This window comes from Anas platyrhynchos, chromosome 2 (assembly GCF_047663525.1).
Source record: "Anas platyrhynchos isolate ZD024472 breed Pekin duck chromosome 2, IASCAAS_PekinDuck_T2T, whole genome shotgun sequence".
Classification (NCBI taxonomy): Eukaryota; Metazoa; Chordata; class Aves; order Anseriformes; family Anatidae; genus Anas; species Anas platyrhynchos.
Window position 1 is genome coordinate 114777129 of NC_092588.1, and position 22614 is coordinate 114799742.

The following is a 22614-nucleotide window of genomic DNA, read 5'->3' on the forward strand; positions in this document are numbered from 1 at the left end:
AGGAGCTTGCTTTCTTGTGTTATACAGAAATATTGCAGAAAGCAGAGCGCTGCTCACAGAAAAGCTTGCTGGTTACCGGTTTCCTCACATGTGAGCTGACTATTCAGTTATTGCTCTTCTATTTTTTCTGTGTTCCTAAAATACTTCACAGTAAGCAGATATAGGGACTCCCGTCAGTTGCTCGTGGAACTCTGTTGTTGTTGTTGCTGCAAGTGTTGCTGTAAAAATGCATTTGTTAGGGTGTGGAAGAAAGTAAAATAAAATGGAAACTTTCTTGTTACTTAAAGTAGTAGCAAGGTAGGACCAGACTGGAGGGTGAGGAGCGCTCTCTGTGCTGTAACTGCTTTAGGATGAGAAAGCTCTTTTGGGATGGCATTTCTCCAGTTCATTCTGAGGTCCTCAGGATTTCAGGTTGTGAGAGTCTGACTGGTTCCTTGAGTGAGAAACAGGCGCTGTGCTGCGTTGTGTGGAGCTCAAATGCAAGTTACTGGAAAGTTTCTTAAAACGTTAAAACAGCCTTAAAACCCCTCTGAGGCAGGTGTATTTGCTATGTTTGGGGCAGTTGGGTTTGGATACAAAAAAAACAGGTAGTGTTTCTGAAGTAGGGCATAGCGGTGTAACTGTTAGCTCTGGTGCTTAAGGTGATGATATTCCCACAATGAGACCTCCATCCGGTAAGAATATACACATAAAAATTCAGTGTCTGTAGATAGACATTTGGGGATTGCTAACCTCATGGCCTCACTGGAGACTTGGATACCTGATATCCTGAAGTGCACACCTTAGTGTTTTTTTTTTTCCATAAACTTACTCTTAAGAGCTTTTCTGGGCTGAAACCTCAAGAGGAAAAAATGTCACAGGAGTTAAGTGTTCAAGAAAACTGTTTTAAAAAAATCAACAGAGATTCTTAATGTGCATGTGAAGAACACTAATAGTTTGATTAGCTGAGCTATAAAGCCTAACTTTGGGGAGAGATTTTCCTGGAGTAGCGTGCTTAAGCGTACCCCAGTTTAAAATACTGCAGTGAGGGGAGTTATGGTGAGCTCATTTTATGGATAAGAACTTGATATTTGTACCTCAAGCATCAACTCAATGGGGCCAATTCTCTTCTTAGCAGCATGCCAAAGCTCAGAGCTCCTGATACACAGACAAGCTAATGGTGAGGTGCTATGTGTCTGAGGCTGTTTTACAGAAGGCATTATGTAGCAGCCATCACTGATGGATCACAATTGCTGGTTTATCTTCACAGGGGTGGGATAGGAAAGTGCCATGGATGCAGAGAGAGTAAGTGCCTCCCTGAGTCACTTGGGAAGCCTGAAAGAGCAAAAAGTTGAAGCCAGATAGTAAAAGCTCTAGCCTGGCAATCCTACCTATGCTGTCTGCCTTCATTGCTATAAATTGTTTGAACTATGCTTTGAGAGAGGCATTGCTAGTTCTTGCGTCCAGTGTTTGGTTGGGAATGTTCAAAGTTAAAATATTTTTCAGCTGTGTGGCTTTCTGTGTCTTTGCATACACATGATGTGTGGTGGGCAGCAATATTTTATTGTGGTGCTTCCCTCTTCCTACCTTTGCTATTTGAATGTTTTAAAATGACCTGGTAGCCTCAGTGAGGAAACAGCACTCTGTTAATGGATTGTTAGGGTGGGGAATCTGAGGGTGAGATACCCCGTGGTCAGCAGTATGGTTCCCGATGCAACCATTAGTCAGCAACACTTCGCAGAAGTATCCAAACTACAATCTAACATCATCTACTGTAGCGTACTTCATCGGTAAGGTGACTTTAAGCAAGCAGAAAGTTTTGAGGAAGAATACGTGCCTGCGAAGAGCTGGGCTGGGATAGCTGTCAAAATGGTAACCGCATTTTTGTACCTGAAAACTGTAACACATGGTCAAAAAAGTAGCTAAATAGTTGAACTTTTATTTATTTATTAATACAAAGGTTCTTGACAGGAAAACCTGAGCAAGGCATGTTGCTCTGAGCAGCTGGGCTGGTGTCTGTGCCTGGAACTGAAGTGCCCTTTGCTAGTGCGAGTGCACGCGTGTGAACAACAGCAGTGGACGCTGGCTGTTGGCAGTGGGCGCATTTATTCCACCTAGGCTCAGGTTTGGGCAGGCAAAGCCCCCAAGGCTCTCTCCGAGTAGTGAGCCAATTGTGGTTTGTGCGTCTCCCACAAAGTAAGAAAACAACATTGTGTTAATTTGCTTCTGCTTGCCACTTCTTCCCACAAACACTGCGGGCTGCACAGTCGCCTTCTAGCTGCGGTTTCAGAGTCTGTTCTCCACGCTGGTGCGGGTGTCCTTAGGCAGCGCTGATTTGCAGAGCAGGGAAATCTGAAGGTGGCATTTGTGCCCTAGAAAAAGCCGCACATAGCACGAGCAGAGCGCACTCTGAAAAACCTAACACAGACCCAAGCGCTGCGGTGGATGCCAGCCGTGCCACATTTCCTCGCTGCTGGGCCACCAGAGCCGCACGAAGAGGCTTCGTGCCCGCTGCCGGACAACAACAGAACCGCGGCGTCGCCGGAGCCTTAATTTAGGCTGTGCCACGAAACCTTCCCCGAAGTTTCCCCCTTGTCCGGGGCGCTCCAGCGCCTCAGGAGCGGGGCGAAGCCGCCGGGGGGCGCGCAAGGAGCGCCCGGGGCCGCCGGGTGCAGCCCGGCTCGGCCCAAATCGGCCCCCTGGAAGCCCGTCCTGGGGCAGCTCGATGCTGAGCACGGCTTGGGAGGGTCCTGGGGAAGGGGTGGCCGGCACCCAGGCAGGTTGACCTTCCCAGCACAAGCCTGTCAAATTAGGAAATGAAAGGTCTGCCTGCGTCTTTGGTAAAAGGAGGGCAAGAAGCACCTCAGGATGGAGCGGTAAAGGGTTGCTGGCTGAATGGGCTGTCTGTGGCAAGAGCAGTGACTCCAGGCTGTAGCTCCCTTTGTGACTTTCACATAATGGCTTGGGTTGGAGGGGACCTTAATGATCATCTATCTCCAACCCCCTGCCATGGGCAGGGATGCCACCCACTAGACCGGGTTGCCCAAAGCCCCATCCAGCCTGGCCTCAAACACCTCCAGGGATGGGGCATCCACAGCTTCTCTGGGCAGCCTGTGCCAGAGCCTCACTACCCTTACAGTATAAAATAAGACTCCGTTAAGTATTGAAAGGCCACAGAAGGCTCCCTGGAGCCTTCTCTTCTCCAGGCTGAGCATTCCCAGCTCTCTCAGCCTTCTTCCATAGCAGAGATGCTCCAGCCCTCTGAGCATCTTTGTGGCCCTTTGATTCCCCATTTATCCTCAGTAGAGGCATGTTCGTCAGATTGATTAAGGGGGAGTACCTACAGCATTTAGCTCACTAATGAGTGTCATTCATGGATCAGCAAAGGTTGTAAGTGGCTGTTACGGAGAGTTGCAGTAGTGTGGAATAAGATTCAGTTTAGTTGAACACTGGACAGGTAGAAAACAGATACACTATAAGCAAAAAAAAAAAAAAAAAAGTTTTCTTGGTGGAAAAGATTGTGAGCTGTGGAGTGCTCTGGCACAATACCTGTGCAATTAATCCATACTTTCCTCATCTACTGCCTGCTATAATTTCCTCCAGTGCATTATTTAATGCAAATTAATCACTAAATGTTAGTTGGATTGTCATTAGTTGTCAGGCAGTGAGACAGAAATTCGCTATGCATCTGGAGAGGGCGAGGCACCCTTCTCAAAGCCAATTGTTTGGCTGTGGGGTGCACCTTTGACATGGGTGATACTTGAGATTAATTTCTCATTTGTTTGGTCTTCTGTTTGCAAGAGGAGAAAAATCCCTGAAGTATTTTGTCCAGAGGCTGAATATTGTATTCTTCAGCAAGATCTGTCCCTGTGGCTCAGAGTAATATCAAGTAATAGGGTTGTCAGTATATTAGTTGCTATCTAGAAAGATTCTGTCAATAAGCATCTGGATATTTTGATACATGCATAATTGGATTGTTGAATAAACAATATCTTGGGAAAAATCTGCAGTAAAAGAGTATCTGTACCGTTGGGTGAAGGAGGTGAGTGATTGGCACCGATGTCGATGCCATTAAAATCCTTGGCAATGTGGACAAATGAATAACCCACAGCTAGCAGGATGCTAAATAATGTAGACAGCTGTTTCTTATTTGGTCTTATGCTAATTGCTGTGAAAAAACTGCTGCAGTTACCATTGCATTTGCCAGCTGATGGAGTTGCACATCATTTGTATACTCCTGGTGCAAATGTTGCCTTTGTACATCAGTCTTGGTAACAGATAGAAACAGATGCTTCTACTTGGCTGTTAATTGGTAGTGAAAGTTTTATGGGATCATTAAGTTTTACTGAGAAAGATTTAAAATGACATTTGGCCAGATAGGCTTGGCTTTGCATAGTGATGAAAGAAATGGGGAAATATATATGCATATATATATAATGTTCAGTAATAGTGTGTATATATATATATTAAATATGATAATATTTATATGGAACTAGAGTATAGATGGAAAAGAGGAGAAGAGCAAGAGAAACAGGAAATAGAACTAGCCTCTCTGCCAGGGTGGTTTAATTAATGTCCAGTTCCCTGTGAGGGGTTGCAGGCTTGGAAAGTGCCTGGGTATGTTGTTTTTTTTTTTTTCCAATTTGTAAAGGCTTTCAGTCTTTTAAGCTTGTATTAATGGTCTGGGCTGAGGCTTAGCTTCCATTGCCTGGAAGAAATGCAAGGTTTGCCATGCTCTAGCTTGATTTTAGGTTATTTTGCAGTTGTATAAAGTACAATATTACATAAGTGTTGGGTCCAAGTGAGAGCTGGCCATAGCCAAGCATAGAATGAGCAAGCAGAAACTTTTATGCCATGTGTAACGTTCTATGGATTTAGGAAAAGACCTTTTGTCCTTTCAGACAGATCAGCTGTTGCTTGACTAATTTTAATTTTGCTTCTCATTGTGACATAAGTATTCTTTTTTTTTTTTTTTTTTTTCAGTTTTGAGTTGATAGAAAAGATCTCATGCAATTTGCAGGAAAAATGGCAGCAGCAGCCCTTCCTCTTATCAAACACAATATTATCTTCCAGAAGAAAGAATTGTGCCATAGAACTATAGAATAGTCAGAACTGTGGGAGGTGGTGAACTTTGGAAGTCACTTTTTCTTCACAATCTCAGATACCTTGTGCCCCTCTCTGTTGAGGGGCTAAGATATAATGCTTCAAAATAAATGCTTGTTGAACTGTAGTTACAACATGCGTATAAAATGTCAGATCTAGAAAACAAGAGACTAAATCATCATTTTTCTGAAGATGGATTTATAATGAATGGCTGATTTATAACAGGGTACACAAAAAGGTGTGGAAAAATGTTTAAAGAAGTGTTTTTATGAGATGATACCTTAGTGTTGAATTCAATATTGTTTCATGTCTGTAATGTTATAAAGGCCAGGAAGGGGTGATACGACATTGTTTGATTATACAAGGAAATCTTCTTTATTGGGGTGGAATTTTCTGTCTTGTTTATAGGCGGACTGTGTTCAGCTATGAGCCCGAGGAAGGGACGCCACAAAGTAGACCTAAAAAAGACCAAGTAACAAATCCAGTCAGTATGAAAAATAAATGTAACTACAACATTGGATAACACTGACTGCAAGAACAATTCTGTTAGAGAAGTGATTTTTAGATGATTCTTAAACGTCTTCCATGGACTGATAAAGAAGACTGTATTCCAGTTTCTGCGCATGAAGATAAAGCATCCAGTTCATGGGGACTTGATATGATCAAAGACTTTCTTATTTTGTCAGTGCATGTGTAACAGTAGAATTTTAAGAAGTATGCTGTGCATTTGGTCAGCAGCAGGAAGACTTTTGAATGCTTGTCGCTCTTCCAGACCCTGTCCACCAGCCCCATGGGGGAAAGATACTGCAGTTAGCTGTAATGCACTCTCTGGTCAGTATGTTCACCCTTTAGTGCGCACAAAAAGACTATGAAAGCAAGAAATATGCAACTTTAAACTAGTTGCTGATTGACTGAGATGTGTGGTAGGTAACTGGGAGTACTGAGCTACCAGGCAAAGCATTAACATGCCACCCCTAGGTAAAATACCTGGGGAGGCTTTGCTGGCTGGGAAGCTGTCAGTATTGGGGAAGGCTGGCTTCTACTGCTTCTTGGTTGGACTCGTTCTTAGTGTTCCTTGCTAGCTTCTGACTGTTTTTGATAGTTTTCTCCTTCCACTTGAGTTCTTGAACTGCTAACCGCTACCGTTTTCTTAAGGTTCTTACCCGTGGCTGCAAATTTACTGTTCTTCTCTACCACGGCTGTAGTCTAAGTATTGTCACGCTGCTTTCTTGCAAGCTGGCAGTTTCCTTAGAAGTTTCATCCAAGGTTATGCAGTTTTGCTGCGTCAAAACTAGGCCTTGGAGCACAGACAGCTGAACCCCTAGGAGGAAGATTCACACAAAGCTGAGGTGTGAAATCAGGATAAGCTATACTGTGCTGATTCCCTTAGGAGGACACAGAGTGAATAGTAACTGCAAGGTTATTTGATCTACTTTCGAAATAACTGGATGTCTGCAGGAAAGCTGTGCAACTTGAGCCTACCCTGTGCTGGACTCTTACTCATCAGTGTGTTTTTGTATATGTTTGACACATATGTGGTTTATAATTGGTTCTTGGCCTGGGGCTGATACAGATTGCCTGTGGTAGGAAGAACTTTAAAAAAAAAAAAAAAAAAAAAAAAAGAAAAAAAGCCCTTTGAAAGAAATAGAGGATAGAGGAAGGTGAGGCTGTAAATGTTGATAAGGGATGCAAAGGAACAATGGAGGGGGCGGTCCAGTAGGTAAAATTGAAGAGAAGGGAAAATAAGAACAGGTTTTAAAAAGAGAGGATAAGATACTTAAGGATAAGATAAGGGGGTACAAAGATCAGAAATTACAAGTAGGTTTTAACAAAGAAACAGTAAGTAAATTTTTGGCTGTTGTGAAACGCAAAGCGTATGTTGCCTTCACCAGTCGTGTCTTGGATGTCAGGAAAGAAAGAGAGCTTGACTTCTCTTTGTATTTGTAAATTTACAGACTTTGAAAGTTTGATATCTGCAGTGAAAAATCAGGTGAAACACTAGGAAAAGAATTCTAGTGCGGTAGTGTAACTGGAAAAAAAAAAACTCTGAAGAAACCAATTTCCATTATCTGAAAGCTTTCAAAACACCAATTGTCTGCCATGCGTTTTTGGGTTATGGTTTCTTCAGTTTTGGGGGCAATTGATATTTCAGTTGCATCCTTTGTGCTTTTTATAAATTTGTCCAGAAAAAAATGACTGAGTTATGCTCGATCCTCTCCATGCAGATGGCAAAACTTGCTTAAAGAAATTGGCCTCCATGCAGCATGTGAGGGAAGCCAACGTATTTCTGATATAAAATAGCAAGAGTTAATACTGTGAGAGTAGTGCGGTTTTGTTTTTCTGTGACCTAAGATTTATGATGGGGTGCATCAGGTAATGGTACTAATTTGTAAGCCGGCTATTGATTTTTCTCTTTGCTCTTTCTGCTGTTCTAGTTTAGCTAGAGAAAGGTACCTATATACATATATACATAGAGAAAGAGACAATGAAAAGCACCTCCGTATCGCTTGCTGTTATGCACAGGTATTAGCCTGACATCTTTGGAAAAATCCCCCCCTCTTCTGGTGTTAGAGTTATGTAAAGTGTGATGTGAGTGACTTCGCATGCTGCTTATGAACAGGGACAGAGGCTGTGCTGTCTTCATCTGAGAGATGCCCCTGAAAGCTGCAAACTTGGTGGCATAAGCATTCCTCAGGTGTTAGCAAGGTGGCTGGCCTGACGCATCAGTCATCTTGTAATTTCTGCAATAAAATGTAAGTAATTGGATTGCTAAGAATTATTTTATGCACCAGAGTGGTTATGTGTGGCGTGGGACTTTTCCTTTAGTTAAGTATTTAGTCTGAGAGTAATGAAATTGCAGCAGTTACAGGACAACTTGCAACTAGTTTTGTTTTTGGCGACAACAACTGAATGGATCACAGGACCGAATACTTTGCAAAATCCCCATTTTTATCAGAGCTTGGTGCAGAAGAAGGCTTTTCTTCCATCCATCTATGATCTTTGCTTCCTATCGTAGCGAAACAACAAATTGTGATGGTTCTTATGTTGAGCTGCAATTTCTTCTAGCAGCATTCTTTACAAGTGTTCACCCAATTATAGGATGAATTTGCTGCCTGAGTTAGTTTTGCCTTATTTGTTTAAAATAAAGAAGTCAAGAATATTGGAAACCGTTTGGTTCAAAGATTAGTAAACTTTTTTTGAGGAAGCATCCTTAAAACGTTTTGTTGTTAACTGGTCAAAGGGGTGCATTTGAAGGTTAGCAGCGATTCTCAGCAAAGCTGGCCAGGAGAACTTATGAGTAGCTATTCTTGTCTGCAGTGGAAATCGCCTTGGTGTGAACCAAAATTAAATATTTTGGTATATATAAAGTTAAATAAATACTGCCTATGTATTGTTAAAGTCTAAACCTGGTCTGTACTAAGTATAAGATGAAACATGTCTCTGAGAAGTGACGACGATGAAACCAAATGTGTTTTATAGGCATAGTAGGACATAATTAGCAAAAAGCGGATTTTTACATGACTTGAATTTTATTACCTTCCTAGCTATAATGCATTTTACTGTGGGCAAACAGTTGCTGTATAATCACCCTCTTTAGTAAGTAACCAGATTTAATTTGCTTATTTGCACTTACGCCTTGGTAGTGTTTTATTGTGGAAGTAGTTATGTTTAACAGCCCATTTAGAGGGTGAATAATTCTTTCACGCTGTTGTATCCATTTCCCACTAACCATTCCTGACGTGTCAGATGCTAATTCTTTAAAAGCGTTGAGTTTTAGACGTGTGACCAGAGGCTAAATCACAGTGGAATGAAATAGCACGGGGAGGATGTTGAGGGTTTGATCGGTCTGAAATGGTCTTTTTCTCCTGCAGCCTGAGAGAATCGGGGAAAATGGATACAGCGAGTAGCTTGCTTTGTAGCCGATTTCTACAACTCCACTACAAAATATGAGCTGCACTTCAGAAATGCTCATAAAGTAGCACCGCGTGAGTTGCCAGCAGCACGTGTGAGACCTGCGAAAGCAGCAGTGCCCAGTGGTTTCTGAAGGATGTGGGGAACGAAGGAGAGAGTAGCCCTAGCATTTTTCATACAGTTGTTGCCAAGAAGCTCCGGCTGAACAGAATCTCTTATTGACTGTGGTTTCCTTGGCTTAGTGAGGATATAACTTCGACCACAAATTCAGTTTCTGTTAGCTAATTCCGATGTGACCTATCCCTGGCCTTGATAGTAAAGAATTTTTATAGTGTGGATTTTGTGGGGTGTGTGTTTGTTTTTTTGTTTGTTTTTATTTCACTGAGTATGGATCCTGTAAGCAGATGGAAACCACCCAGTGGAACTAAGCAGGAAAATAAGTTAAAGTTCAAGTCACTCATGCATTGAAGGGTCAGAAAACTAGTATACTGTTAAAGGCTTTTGTGTAAGCAAAAGATTGGTGTTAAATGTTCATAATAGCCATGCATTAGAAGGAAAACAGTGAAGCTGACCTCTGTGGAAAATGTCTTGCATTAGCTATCAGCATAAAATGTTTTTTGAGCCCTGTGAAGAGAGAGGAAGTTGGATTTAACTTGTTTAATTCATAATACTCATGGAAAGTGGCTTGCCAGGATGTCTGCTGTGGTCACCAATGAGCAGCAGAAGGGCAGGAAGGTGGTAGGGGTGGAGGTGGAGCTGTTGAGTTTCTTGCAGAGAGTCCTACCCAAATTGTCTGTTAATACCTTCTCGCCTGCCTTTGTGCTTGAAAGAGCTCCTTGTGGCAGCTCCCACAGTCAAATCCCTTGTGTTATCTAGGTGTGATTCATGAGAGCTGCTCTCATCCCTTTCCTACTGAATGATCTCTGGGGTTTCTCTTTAACTCTCTTGGGTAATGTTTGGAAGCTGTTTGAGGATGATGGTGTGAGGCTTTTGGATTAAGGAGGCTGCATGTTCCTGTTTTAAATCATAACATTGTAGAATCATAGAATGGCTTGGGTTGGAAGGGACCTTAGAGATGATACAGTTCCAGCCTCTTTGACATGAGCAGGGATGCCATTAGACCAGGTTGGCCAGGGCCTTGTACAACCTGGCCTTGAACACTGGGATATCCACAGCTTCTCTGGGTGACCTGTTCCAGTGCCTCACCACCCTCTGAGTGAAGAATTTCCTCCTAACATCTAAACTGAATCTCCCTTCTTTTAGTTTAAAACCATTCCCCTTCCTCCTGTAATCTGCCCAAGCAAAAAGTTGTTCCCCATCTTTTTAATAAGCCCCCCTTGAGGTATTGAAGAGCTGCAATAAAGTCACCCCTCAGCATTTTCTTCTCCAGGCTGAACATCCCCAGCTTTCTCAGACTGTCCTCATAGGAGAGGTTTCTCCAACACCTGGGGATTTGATTCCAAAAATTAGTTAGGTTTTGACTGTTATACCTGCTGAGTGGTCTAGGATAAAATGTATATTCATTAATTTGTAACCAATGAACTCTATGGGCTTCTAGTTATTTCTTTGAAGAACAATTACCTTACCCAACAGGATTGGAGAAGCATTATGGTATTTGCAGGGCCCAGTTTTGTGAGTCTATTCCATTTGCCTTCATCAAAAATGGAAGTTATGGAAGTTTTACTCATAAGGTGTCAAAAAACACTGAGCTAGGTAGAAAACAAGTAATAAATAAATAAAATACACTAAAACCAAACCACAGCATGACAGCTTAACATTATACGTTGTTTGTATTGTCACCTTGGTTTCTTGTTAGCTTTCTTGGTCTCCACTTTTTTTCTGTCCTGAAATTAAATGTAGACATCTGAAAAAGAGGGCTTTGTGTTCTATTTAAGGGAATGATTTATAAAGATTTTCAACTGAGCATTATTTTATTATCAGAGATAAAAAGGATCTCTTTTTAAATGCTCATTTAATGTCTAGTCCTTAGTTCTACTAAGCTCTTACTGCTAGTGTACTTTAAAAGAGGATTTAAGGTTTTTGTGATGTCTTCTCCTTAACCATATTCAGATTGAAACAATTAAAAAAATACTTCTAATTATTTCAGAGTTATTATATAACTCTTATTTTTTCAATTATAGGGTTGTACTTCTAATCCATTGACCTGGATTGAAGCAGATTTGCTTTCTGGCTTTCATGTGTCAGGAAACATTTATGTTTACTTGCAGAGTAGGGCAAATAATGTGTTTTCTTTCGTTGTTTGGCCAGTGAGCCAGATAACCTCAAATGCTTGTTTGGATTGTTCTGACACAGATCTTCACCTAACTTGGTTTTCACATTAGGAAGGATTTGGAAGGGTCAAATGAAATCAAGACAAAATATTCCGTTTTCACCTGAAGTTGTAGTTTTCCTGGCAGCAGAACACAGGGGTCCCTGGCCATTTGGTGTACAGGCCAGTGGTTAGAGCAATTCCTGTGAGTAGACTGAAGCTTTTTTTTTCTCCTGTAAAATACTTACTTTGGAGCTAGGCCATCAGATGCAAGAATCCTGCCTGGTTTCCCTGCTCAACCAGCCATGGTGGGGAAAGGAGGCACCGTGCCTCAGGCTTCAGCCCAGCTCCGTGTTGTGTTGGATGTCACCCACAGGAGCACTAAGGTTGGGAAGGAGAGAGGAAACCCTTTGAATCCTCTTGGGTAGAGGAAGGATTTGAACCCTTTCCCATCCAGGACTGATATAATTTGGACAAAAGGATGGGGCTGGCAACAACTCCGCTGTAAATTTTTGCTCAGTTTTTAGTTGAAAGCACTTAGCAAGATGGATGGAAATCATCAATCTGCCACTTGGGGTGACAGAGGGACTGAAACTCTAGGTGTTGGCTTTTTTTTTTTTATTATTATTTTTTATCTAATGAACATTTGTGTCAACTCTCCCTCTGCCCAATTCAACTTGCTTGGAAACTCCAAGCAGTATTGCTATTGCACAGGATATTACAAGCTCTTGGGGATGGTGGCAACTCTGCTTTTTCTGCTCTTATTCCTGCAGGCAGAGATGAAGGTATTCTGGGGAAAACAGCATCCAAGAGCGAGGGCTGTCAGGGCAGCAATGCAGGGTCACGATCTGCCTTCACTCCCTCTCAGGGTGTCAGTTACGTGAGGTGTGTATTTGGAAGTGGGTTTTCAGCCCCGAGGGAAGTAAGAGGCAACATGAAAGGCTGAAGGGGAAGAAAAGGCAGAGAAGATTAAAAAAGAAAAACTGCCTTTGAAGTCACAGTCTAACCAGCCTGTGAGTTCTTGCAAATGTTGGTCGTTTGCAGTTGTACCAGGGATCTGTGGCACTGTAGCATCAACAGGGATGTTCCGACTCCCAGCCCAGAACACAATTGGGTGCATTTCCCCTTAAAAAGGGTTTGTGTGGGATTTGATGTATATTTGAGAGAGAGCAGAAGCCTGATCGCAATGTTATGTTTGATTTCTATTCCACCAGATTAAATGACAGGTAGAAATAGTTGCCTATTATGTTTTAGTAGCACATATGCTTTTGGGCTATGTGGAAGCACTTGTGGAAAAATTACTATTTATGAAGAGATTTAGAGCCATTTGTCTTCCATGAGCTATTTACTTCCTCAACTGAGCTAACATCTATTAAACTTTCATTCTAAGTATAATACCCACAAGAGTCAATTTAGGTAAACTGAAGTACCTCTTTCTAGACTAAAAATTGCTTTGCAGAATGGACGTAGAAAAATCCATTAAATTAATTTTTCTTTTTCTCTCAGTCTTTATAATATGTTGAGATTAAAAAAAATAAAATTGATGAGAGACTAGGGAAGAAGGAAAGAAAGCTCCTTTGTCAGTTACATAAAGGGACAGTCAGAGCTATTGTGTGTACAGGCTTTTTTTAATCGTGTCTTCAATTTTCTTCTCTTTTAACTTGAATATGTTATCATGACTGCAAACTTTCACACTCCCATTGTCATAAACAATAGCCTAATAACCTTTAGAGCTCTGTTATTTTCCAGCCTGGCCGTCAAATGAGTGTTTGGAGGAATGTTGAAGACAGTGGCTTAAATCATGTTTCAATGCGCTGTCCTTTTCTTCCAGTACTGTATGTTATTTTGAAAGCCACATGCATTCAGAAGTGGGTGATGTTGGAGAAGCAGCATCACCTTTGATTTTTATCAAGAAGACAAGCAGCTGCATTCATTGTAGGCAAGAACCAAGATGTGGATGAACTGTGCAGCTTCCTGGGCTGAGAATCTGTGGGGCTTGAAGGGGAGGGGAGCACAGATGCAGGTGAGACCTCTTAGACATGGTGGCCCTGGTTGGGGATGCTGTGTGGATTCAAGGCATGTTCTGTGGTAGTGGAAGAGGATCTGCCTCCAGCCTTATCCTGATAACTGATCACAGGTATTTTAAAACCCTGTAGCCCAAGAACTAGCTGCTAAGAGGTAGGTCATAAACAGCAGATAAGGGTCTTGCATTCATCAGATAGGGGCCTTGGGGAAATATTAAGGGATGGGACCTCAGTCCACAAAAGTTGGAGAACGTTCTTTCCTTAGCCACTAGGATATTTATATAGGGTATATATAGTGAGATTATACAAAAGTTTTAGTGGGCTGATTATTCCTATGCAGTGTCCTAATATTTTTTATTATTTTATCAGAATATTTTAAAGAAGCAAAAAGAAAAACACATTCTGGGACTTTGTACAAGGATTTTTCTTTCAAGGATTTCTCTCCCAGCTGCTGAGAAGCAGTGTGGGGTTTTTTTGTTTGTTTGTTTTTCTCTTAAATCTGCTCTCACAGAGGTGCAAACAACATCGCTTATTGGCTCGGCTCTGGTCAGCACCAGGGCCCTTACCTAACATAGGGCAGCTTCTAGATTCTTCTCCCAGAAGCCACACCTATGGCCCCCTGCTACCAACCTTGCCACGTAAACCCAGTACATCCCCTTTTACCTCCCCCTTAATAAGTACCTCTAGCATGCTTCAAAGTAGCAGTGATCTGGAAAGCTGTTTCAAACCATTTCTTAAAATTCCTAAATCTTTCAGATTATCACGTTTCCATACATGAAATATAAGAATTTATTTACAGCATTATGTAGCAGATCTCTTGGCAAAACAATGTTAAGCTCATTTTATTAAAAAACATTAAAATATTGTACTAAGATTGCAAACCATTTGCCAGCTGGGCATACTCCATATGACAGCCTTAAAATAAGGTGTTTTTTTTTTTTTTTTTAATAATCAGTGTATTTAATATTTGGAAGCACTTCATATGGTTGTGGTGATTTCATTGTTATTGAAAGTCTTTTTCATAATCTGTCTTTTCTTAGAAATTTTTCCTGTCACTCAAATTATAGCCCTGCTTTAAAAGTTAGGTGCAACTTTATTCAGTTTCTGATGCAGGTTATCAAACATGTTCACAAGGATCCTTTCCGCCCTGAAGACAAAGTCCTGATTCTGTAACCAGTTACCATCTTTGTCGGGTTGGGTAACCTGTGCTATATTACTACAGTTATTAAAATGTACACATCCAGTCGAGTCCTGTCTGGGTTTTGATGTAAATAATATTTATTCTGCTTTTCTGCAGTAAAATGAAGCTCTCTTGGGAAAATCAAGTTGAGTAGGGAGAATTTCAGTACATTCCACTGCTCTGGTGGTAGACTAGGACAGATCTGACGACTTAGCAATGATGACATAAGAAACCAGAAAACATCTTCAATGATTCGTTTACTCATCTCTGGCAGCCATAGGAACAGATCTGAGAGGCCTGTATTTCTAATTTTTTTCTGTTACTTTGTTTACTGTAAATTAGATTTATAAAAAAAAAAAAAGTGAAAATGGGTCTCCCCTAAAGACTGTTAGTTTATAAAGTGACAAAAGATTGTGTAAGTACTTGTGTGTTTATATATAAACACATGTATATTTCCTCCCTCTTGCCTTGACACTTAATTGCATACAAATTTCTGCAGCTCTTGTCCAGTCCTTGTGCTTTGCTGATTGCAGTGAAGTCAGACCAGAATTTTCTTTATGGGACTGTGCTGTGCAGGACTACGGGGAAGATAAAAGCGCAGATGAAATCTCTGCATGTGTTTCCATCAAAGGTTTCTGAAGCATCAAGGAACAAAATTTAAGTTGTGTCTCTTTGCAGGTGTGCTGGGATGGGGGGAAGGGCACTACCTACTTGTTCCTTGTGTTGTACGAGGTGATAGTGTCCCATTTTAGACTTGCCCTGACCCGAATCTGTCATCTGTAAGATGGGCTGTTTTAAAGTGCATGAAGTCCAATAAATGCTTTTCCCAGCCTCTCCTGTACATCATTTAATTACTTATAATCCATTAGCATAAGGAGAAAGTACAAATAGCATTCAGGCTGCAGCAACTGAAGAAATGTTATGACTGGTACAGTTTTTAAACAGAAAAAGCAGTTTTAGGAAGGACTGCTTTTTTTTTTTTTTTTTTAAGTGATTAAAATTTGCCAGTCTAGGTGGGTATTGTAGCCCTGTTGGATGCTGCTCATGACCCTGGTGGATGCTGCTCATGAACTGGAAAAGGAGATGACAGAGCTATTGAAAAGGCTAATTCTAAAAGATTGAAGACACGCAAGATGGATTTGAACGATGTGTGGGATGTGCATGCTCTGGCTGGTGGCATATAGTGTGGTTGTCACTAGGTGCAGCATGTATCGCAGAATCATAGAGTATTTGAGCACCTGCCTCTCCACTCTGCCTTGTGAGGAAGTTGTAGACCATGACGAGGTCTCCCCTCAGTCTCCTCCATGCTGAACAACCCAAGTGACTTCAGCCACTCCTCATACATCTTCCTCCCTAGAACCTTTATCATCTTTATTGCCCTGCTTTGGACACTAACAGCTTTATATCTTATACTGTGGTGCCCACAACTGCACACAGTACTCAAGGATGTGGTTGGCCCTCCTGGCCACCAAGGCACGCTGCTGGCTCGTGTTCAGCTTGGTGTCAATCAAAACCCCCAGATCCCTTTCTGCCAAGCTGCTCTCCAGCATTTTGTCCCACAGTTTCTACGTATAACCAGGGTTGCCCCTTCCCAGGTGCAGAATCCGACACTTGCTTTTGTTAAGCTTCATATCATTGGTGATTGCCTAGCTTTCTAATTTGTCCAGATCTCTCTGCAAGGCTTCACCACCCTTGGCCAAGTCTACGGCTCCACCCAATTTGGCATCGTCCACGAACTTGCTCAAAAAAACTTCAAGTCCTTCATCTAAATTGTTCATGAAAATGTTGAAGAGGAATGGTCCTAAAATGGAGCCCTGGGGAACCCCACAAGTGACAGGTCACCAGCCTGATGTAACCCCATTTACAGGAACCCTTTGGGCCTGACCAATCAGCCAATTGTTCACTCCTTTTATTATGTAAAGAAGATGTGATTCAGTATTCCCTAAAAATGTCTATTTCTTTCCTCATAATTGTTTCCATCTCGCTTCCTCCCTGGCTCTTGCTTTGGCTTCTTCTTCGGGAAGTCTGCAATTCCCCTTGCTCAGCAGAGATGAGTGCAAAAGACCAGTGGGTGTCCTGGAAGACCTAGTCAGAGGGACACATAAATGCCCATTTGATGTCCAACAGCACTGCCTTAGCTTTGTGCAGTATTTGAATGGCATGGTCTGAATGCCTCTGAAGCACGGGTATCATCACATCTCTCCACATTCAAAGCACATCGAGATAATGATTGTAGAATATTATGTGACTGGTACGGTAACTGCTGGTACTAATGTACCATCCCTAGCACTACTGAATTGCATTGCCTCTGGATTAACAGCAGGGAGAATTGCTTATAATTCTCCCAGTAATAAGATTATCAGCTCGGTTATGCCTGGAGGGACCTTTTTTTTGGCACTGGCAGTGCACTGCTCGCTTTGCAGCCCAGCTGCTGGGGCATCTTGTATAGAGGCTGGAAATGTGAAGTGGGGGACATGGAAATGGTTATCAGGAAATACTGGTATGAATACTTAAAAGTAGTATGATGGAGGAAATCTCCCAGTGAGTCCTTGTTCTATCATATATTGCCCTCCATAAGGGGTGCCAGCATACCTCTGAAGTGCTGGAATGGTTGGTATGCCAGCAGGTATTGTGCTTTTAAAGGAGAGAGTACGCATGGTTTTCATCCTTTCTATTCAATCTACATGCATGCTTTCATTCTCAGTTCAAGTTCAGCCACCTCTAACTCACTCATGCAAGTCCTTTTGATTAGTTAATTCATTGCCCTTATTGAATGTCATTCTGAAATTAAAAGGCTGGCACATGAAAGCTTCAACACAGGACCTTTGCTGGGCCTATTTGTTGAGCAGCCCAGTCCTTTTAATCAAGTTACTGAATTGCTTGGTTTCATCAGGCATGTTCTGGTCTCCTGAGTCTCAAGGAGCTTGGTTGCAGGAAGAGAAAATGGTTAAACCTATTCTAATTTAATAATCTATGTTCAGAAAAGGGTAAAATTGCTATTTAGGTAAGTAGATAATGAGAAACCAATTTTTAAAGTTATTACAAAGTCTGCAAATATGCTTAGACAATTTTTCATGGCAAATTCAAGTATTAAGGTAATGCAATTTTCAAGGTTTTGATTTGTGTCGCTGATTTTACAGTTCTGCTTGACTCTGTAGAATAGGGTAAAGTGCTGTGCAAAAGTCATTCTGTGAGGCTTATTTGTTGTGGTTATTTGAGCCTGAACTATTAGCCAAAACGGCTGGGCATGCTTTGGAGGTGGGCAACCATGTTATCTGTTTGTTGCTGTAGAAAATGGAAAAAACATCATTGTTGAAGTTCCTAGATGAGATAACCATGAATATAAACCACACAGAATAAAAAGATATTGTAAATCAATGTAAGGTCTCTGAGTCGCTCCTGGTGTTAATACCCTTTCATAGATGCATATTGAAAACTGACTGGAGAATTGATCACTATGGCTAAAGTTATTGCTGTGCTGCAATATTGGGTTGGAAATACTGCACTCAGAGCTCAAGCAATATACGTGTGTGTGACCTTCAAAGCGGAAGGTACAAAACCCAGAACCATCTCTATGTAATCACTTCTTCAGCATGTCATTTGGAGGGTGTGTCTTACCCATCCTCACCATCGGTTTTGTGATTAGATCATTAAGAAACAAAGAAAACTCCAACACACACCTCAAAAAAAAAAAAAAACAAAAAACACAGGATAGGGTGATTTGCTGAAGCTCTGTTGGGAAGTTGCACGGATAATTTGAACTTGACTTTCCCAAATCCTGTTCTAGTGTCTTAGCATCTATGTGGGGAAGCCCAGAAGTGGACCCAGCACTCCCAGCACCCTGCTGAGGTGAGTGGAAGGATCACTTCCCTCAACCTGCTGACAACGCTTTGCCAATGCAGCCAACTCTTCAATAGAGCTGACAGAGATCTGGTTCTCCTGCTGGCCCTTGTGTGATAAGAGCTTTTCCCACACTTTTCTTGTTTTTCACTGTGACTCCTAGGTTTGGCAGGACGTCCTTTCTGTAAAAGTTAATTCCATCCTCATTTCCTGACACTGCTTTTATTTGGATTTGGCTTGTTTTTAGACACCTTACTTGAATGAAAATGCCCGGATTAACGTTTTGCTAATCCTAGTTTAGTTATTTAACCTCGGACAGTAATTAGGCCTTGTGTGCTTTAGAAACTCATGCATTGTGTAAGGCACAGGTACCTGACTAATTGATCTGAAAGTAAACAGGAAACCTCAGCAAATGGTATCACACAGTGCAAAGGCAGAAATACATCTGCTTTACAGACCTTGTGTAGTTCCTCTCTCACATGACAACCAGCGCAAAGTCAATAAGAGCAGGAAAGTGCACAGCATTTCCCCACAGCTGTGTATTAAGCATACACCTTGTATTTCCAATGTGGGTTTTTTGCGTGTTTGCTTTTCAAGGAATGGCTGAGCATGACACTCTATAAGGTGAAGGCAGGTTTTTTGCAGTACTATTGTCTGGATATGAATTTGTAATAAATGGCTGAGTATTTCCAGTCACTGTTATTGGGTCTAATAGGTTAAATATTTTCCAGGCCAGTATTAATTTAAATGTGTTGCTATTATGGGTGATAGCTTATGCTTTATTTAGGCTTGTGTAATTCATTTAGTTGCTAGCTCCTGGCTGGGTGCGTGACAGTTACTTTTATAGCAAATTCAAACACCAGAAAAAAGAATTGATAATTTTTCCATATTATATTCTGCATTTATAAAAGCCCTTGGGAGTATTGCACAATGCTATAGAGCATATTCTGCATGGCGGCTAAGTAAGATATTCCTAATGTGAAAGGTACTATTGATCTTTCTGAAGCTCATACATTCCTTGAATGCTTCTCCTCTGAAGACACCGAATTACTTCTTAAATGGCACTTTTGAAGGTGATGGCATTCTCTTTCTTTTTTTCTTTTATACCATTCCTATCATTGAATGTGTAAGAGATTTTAAATCTGTTCTTGTGGAAAGAATTAAACCCATTGTGGATGTAAATCTGAATGGAGCCATGTAACCAAGAGATGCTGGGCAGCGATGAATGCTGCTGAATGTTTTCAGAACAGTTGGGGTAAAATAGGAAAGGATCAATCTGAAAGTGCCAATTTTCCATGCATATTTTTAAAAGCAAATTTAGAAAACAAACATGGCTTCAATTGCAGACTGCTTCACCTACAAAATGGTTCTTAAATTTTAAAATCAGGGTTTTAGACTTTTAAATATTTCTTCCCTTGGGCTTGATGAGATGACCTCCCTTGCAATTTTAAGTTATTCTGACTCTACTCCTCTTTTTTTTTTTTTTTCTTTTTTTTTTCTCGCCAAAGCGTTTCGTAAATTTAATCGCAGGTAATTTCGTTTTCTGTGAAATTCTATTTTGTAAACAATATGCTGCTTATTTAGAGCAGACTGTTTTTTGGTTTTTATTTTTTTTCATAATAGTGATGGTGAATGGAAAGGTACAAATTGAAGGAGGACTGTGCTGCTAAAAAGGGTGTCAATACTGTGGGAGTATAATCAGAAGTTAAGATGAGATGACGCTTACAGAGCTATTTTCATAGCTGGTGCTGTTTGGCACAGATCTGCTTGAAATCAATGGCAACTATATCAGCATTTCTTTGGCGCTGTGTTTTTTTAGTCTTTATATAACCAGTAAATTCACTTAAGTCTAGCATAAACCTCTCCTTTGAGAGTTATTTCTATACCATACAACTATAGTATGATCTCCTTGATTTTGTCATTCCCTTTTGTATTGAAAAAGTAAAGCCACTGTTGACATGTTATTAAGGTTTCTGCACTCAAAGGTCAGTTCCCCTCGGAGTCTCCTTTCGTCTGGAAGATGGCATATATTAAAATTTTATAACAGTTCCCATTAGTTCCCATCCTATAATCCTGGGATCAATCTGGCTGCCCTTCTTCATAGCTTATCAAGTGCAATAAATGCCTTAGGTGAGCAATAAAGAGACTGGCATTAGATTCTTTTAAGCAAGACTTATTTGTATACTGATGGTTTAAACCCGGGCACAGTTGTGCTGATAAGGCTCCAACACCTCAGGTGAAGGTAGCTGCTAACACTGTCTAACATCTAAAACAGCTGATCTTAGGAAATACGACATGGTAAATACAGGTGTACAGCTACATACTGTAGCAGGTCTACAGACTTTTAGTTACAATTTATTTTACTTCATCTTCTGCTCTTTGTGCACAATTAAAAAGAAATAACCTTGTCTTTGTGTGAGAGTAGATAACTTTCCCAAAGGACTTCAAAAAGAAAAGGAATTACGTGATTCTCCAAAATGGTGTCTGTCCTTTCCCATTCTCTCTCCATGTGGATTTGCTCATCTTTTTGGTCATTGCAGCCCCTGGGAGATCTAGCACTGGAGAGTCCCTCCCAGCTGCTGGGAAGGGGATCTGAAACATCCAAGAATGCGCTCGTTTTGATTTTTGTGCAAGGAGACTGGCTCGTGGCAGTCTACCAAAGCTCTATCGGTTTGTATTTGTGGGAGGAGTTGGCTTGAGAATCCCTCTTGTTCTTCAGCGACTGGAAATGGAGGGTACTGAATGAACACCCGTGGCTGAACGACTGGATTTTAGACGCGTCCAACAGAAAACTTTAGATAAGGTCAAGGCATTTTTTTTCCCCCTACAGATTTACTCTGCTGTGACTTACACAATGGTCTGGTGCCTCTGGACATTATTTCAACGTGGATAATAATAAGATTAACTTAAAAGCTTGGAGAGAGTTACTAAATTTGTATTTTCAGTGTGGGATACATTTTTCTCAAACAGCATGCCTTTTCATAATTGATTGCATTTTTTAAAATGTCAGGCAGTGTCCTGCTAAGTTTATTGATGAATGTAATGGGTGAAATGTAATACTAAGGGAAAAAATAACAGCATCTAACAAATCACTTTTTTTTTTTTTTTTTAAATCTCCTCTTGCCATGGTCTTTTCAAAGGATGATGCAACATGTCTTTGAGAACTAATATTACATCTCACTTAATATTTGTGAATGTTTAAGGTGTCTGTCCTCTTGGCCAGATCTTTAGTAGGGATGGCATTGCTGGGGCGAAACCTCCACAATGGTAACTCTTCGAGCTGCTCCTTTCTCCTTTTGTAAAGAAGTCTAACTGTCAAACACCTTAACATAGAAAAGATTTATTGAGTTACGCCGCAATTGTGAAAGGTTTAGCTAGCTCCTATCACTACGGTTTGATCTGATATGTGCCCCGTTGGGACCGATTGATCACTCAGTGCTTTCCGGTTGATAAGTGTGTAAACTGGATTGAAAGGTACTGACTGCTGCCAGCTGCCCTTACAGAAAGCCATGAGGTACTCCAGCATTCTTATATAATGGGATGGCTTCACTGGGTTGGGATTTTGTTTTGTTAGTATCTCGTTAGCTTTCTCACTTCATGCAGGCATTGAGTTTCCCCGGCAAAATCAACATGGAAAGCGACTTCTGTCCTGTTCTCTGCTTCAGTGTCTATAAATAACTCCAGACCTGCAATGCTCTGTTCTCACAGTTAAATGAATAATTAAATAAATAAATAAATAAATAAAAGGCACATGGATTAGATGAAGCAGTTGATTTCTTCAGAACGTGGGGAGCCTTTCACAGTGTCCTGTGCAAATTGATGAATCACATGAGATTATTTCAGGCAGTAATGCCAGCAGAAGTTCATCTTGATGGATGCTGAAAGTTAGTTTAGATGTTATTTTAAAGAATGCAAATAAGCTCTAGAGGGTTGGTTATCTTCTGCTATGTTGAGTGAGGGGAAAGAAAAGAGTGGTCTTCAATACTTATGATCCTAAGACTGCTGAGACACAGCTTTGTATCCCTTTACATTAAATGAAAGGGCACAGTGCCAGGTTTTATTATGGTTGTCCAATAGTTCACACTAACATACTCCAGTCTCAATTACTTATGGACTTTGATAAACTGTTAATTGCAATTTGTGTTCCACGCCACGTGCAACCAACTAACCACGAAGGAGTGACAAAACATCCCTCTGTAAAGTCCCAAGAAAACAACGTTTTTATATTTTTAAATAATTACAGTTGGCTTTGAACAAGACCGAGTTTTCTCTGTTGTGGATGAGGGAATTGAAATCTGTCAGATTCA

The 22614-nt window shown here is 41.0% G+C and overlaps 1 protein-coding gene across 6 annotated transcripts in view; it reads left to right on the top strand.

The window, feature by feature from the left end:
• CPNE4 (copine 4) overlaps positions 1 to 22614 on the top strand; it is a 256158-nt gene that overhangs the window by 29655 nt on the left and 203889 nt on the right. The window lies entirely within an intron of this gene.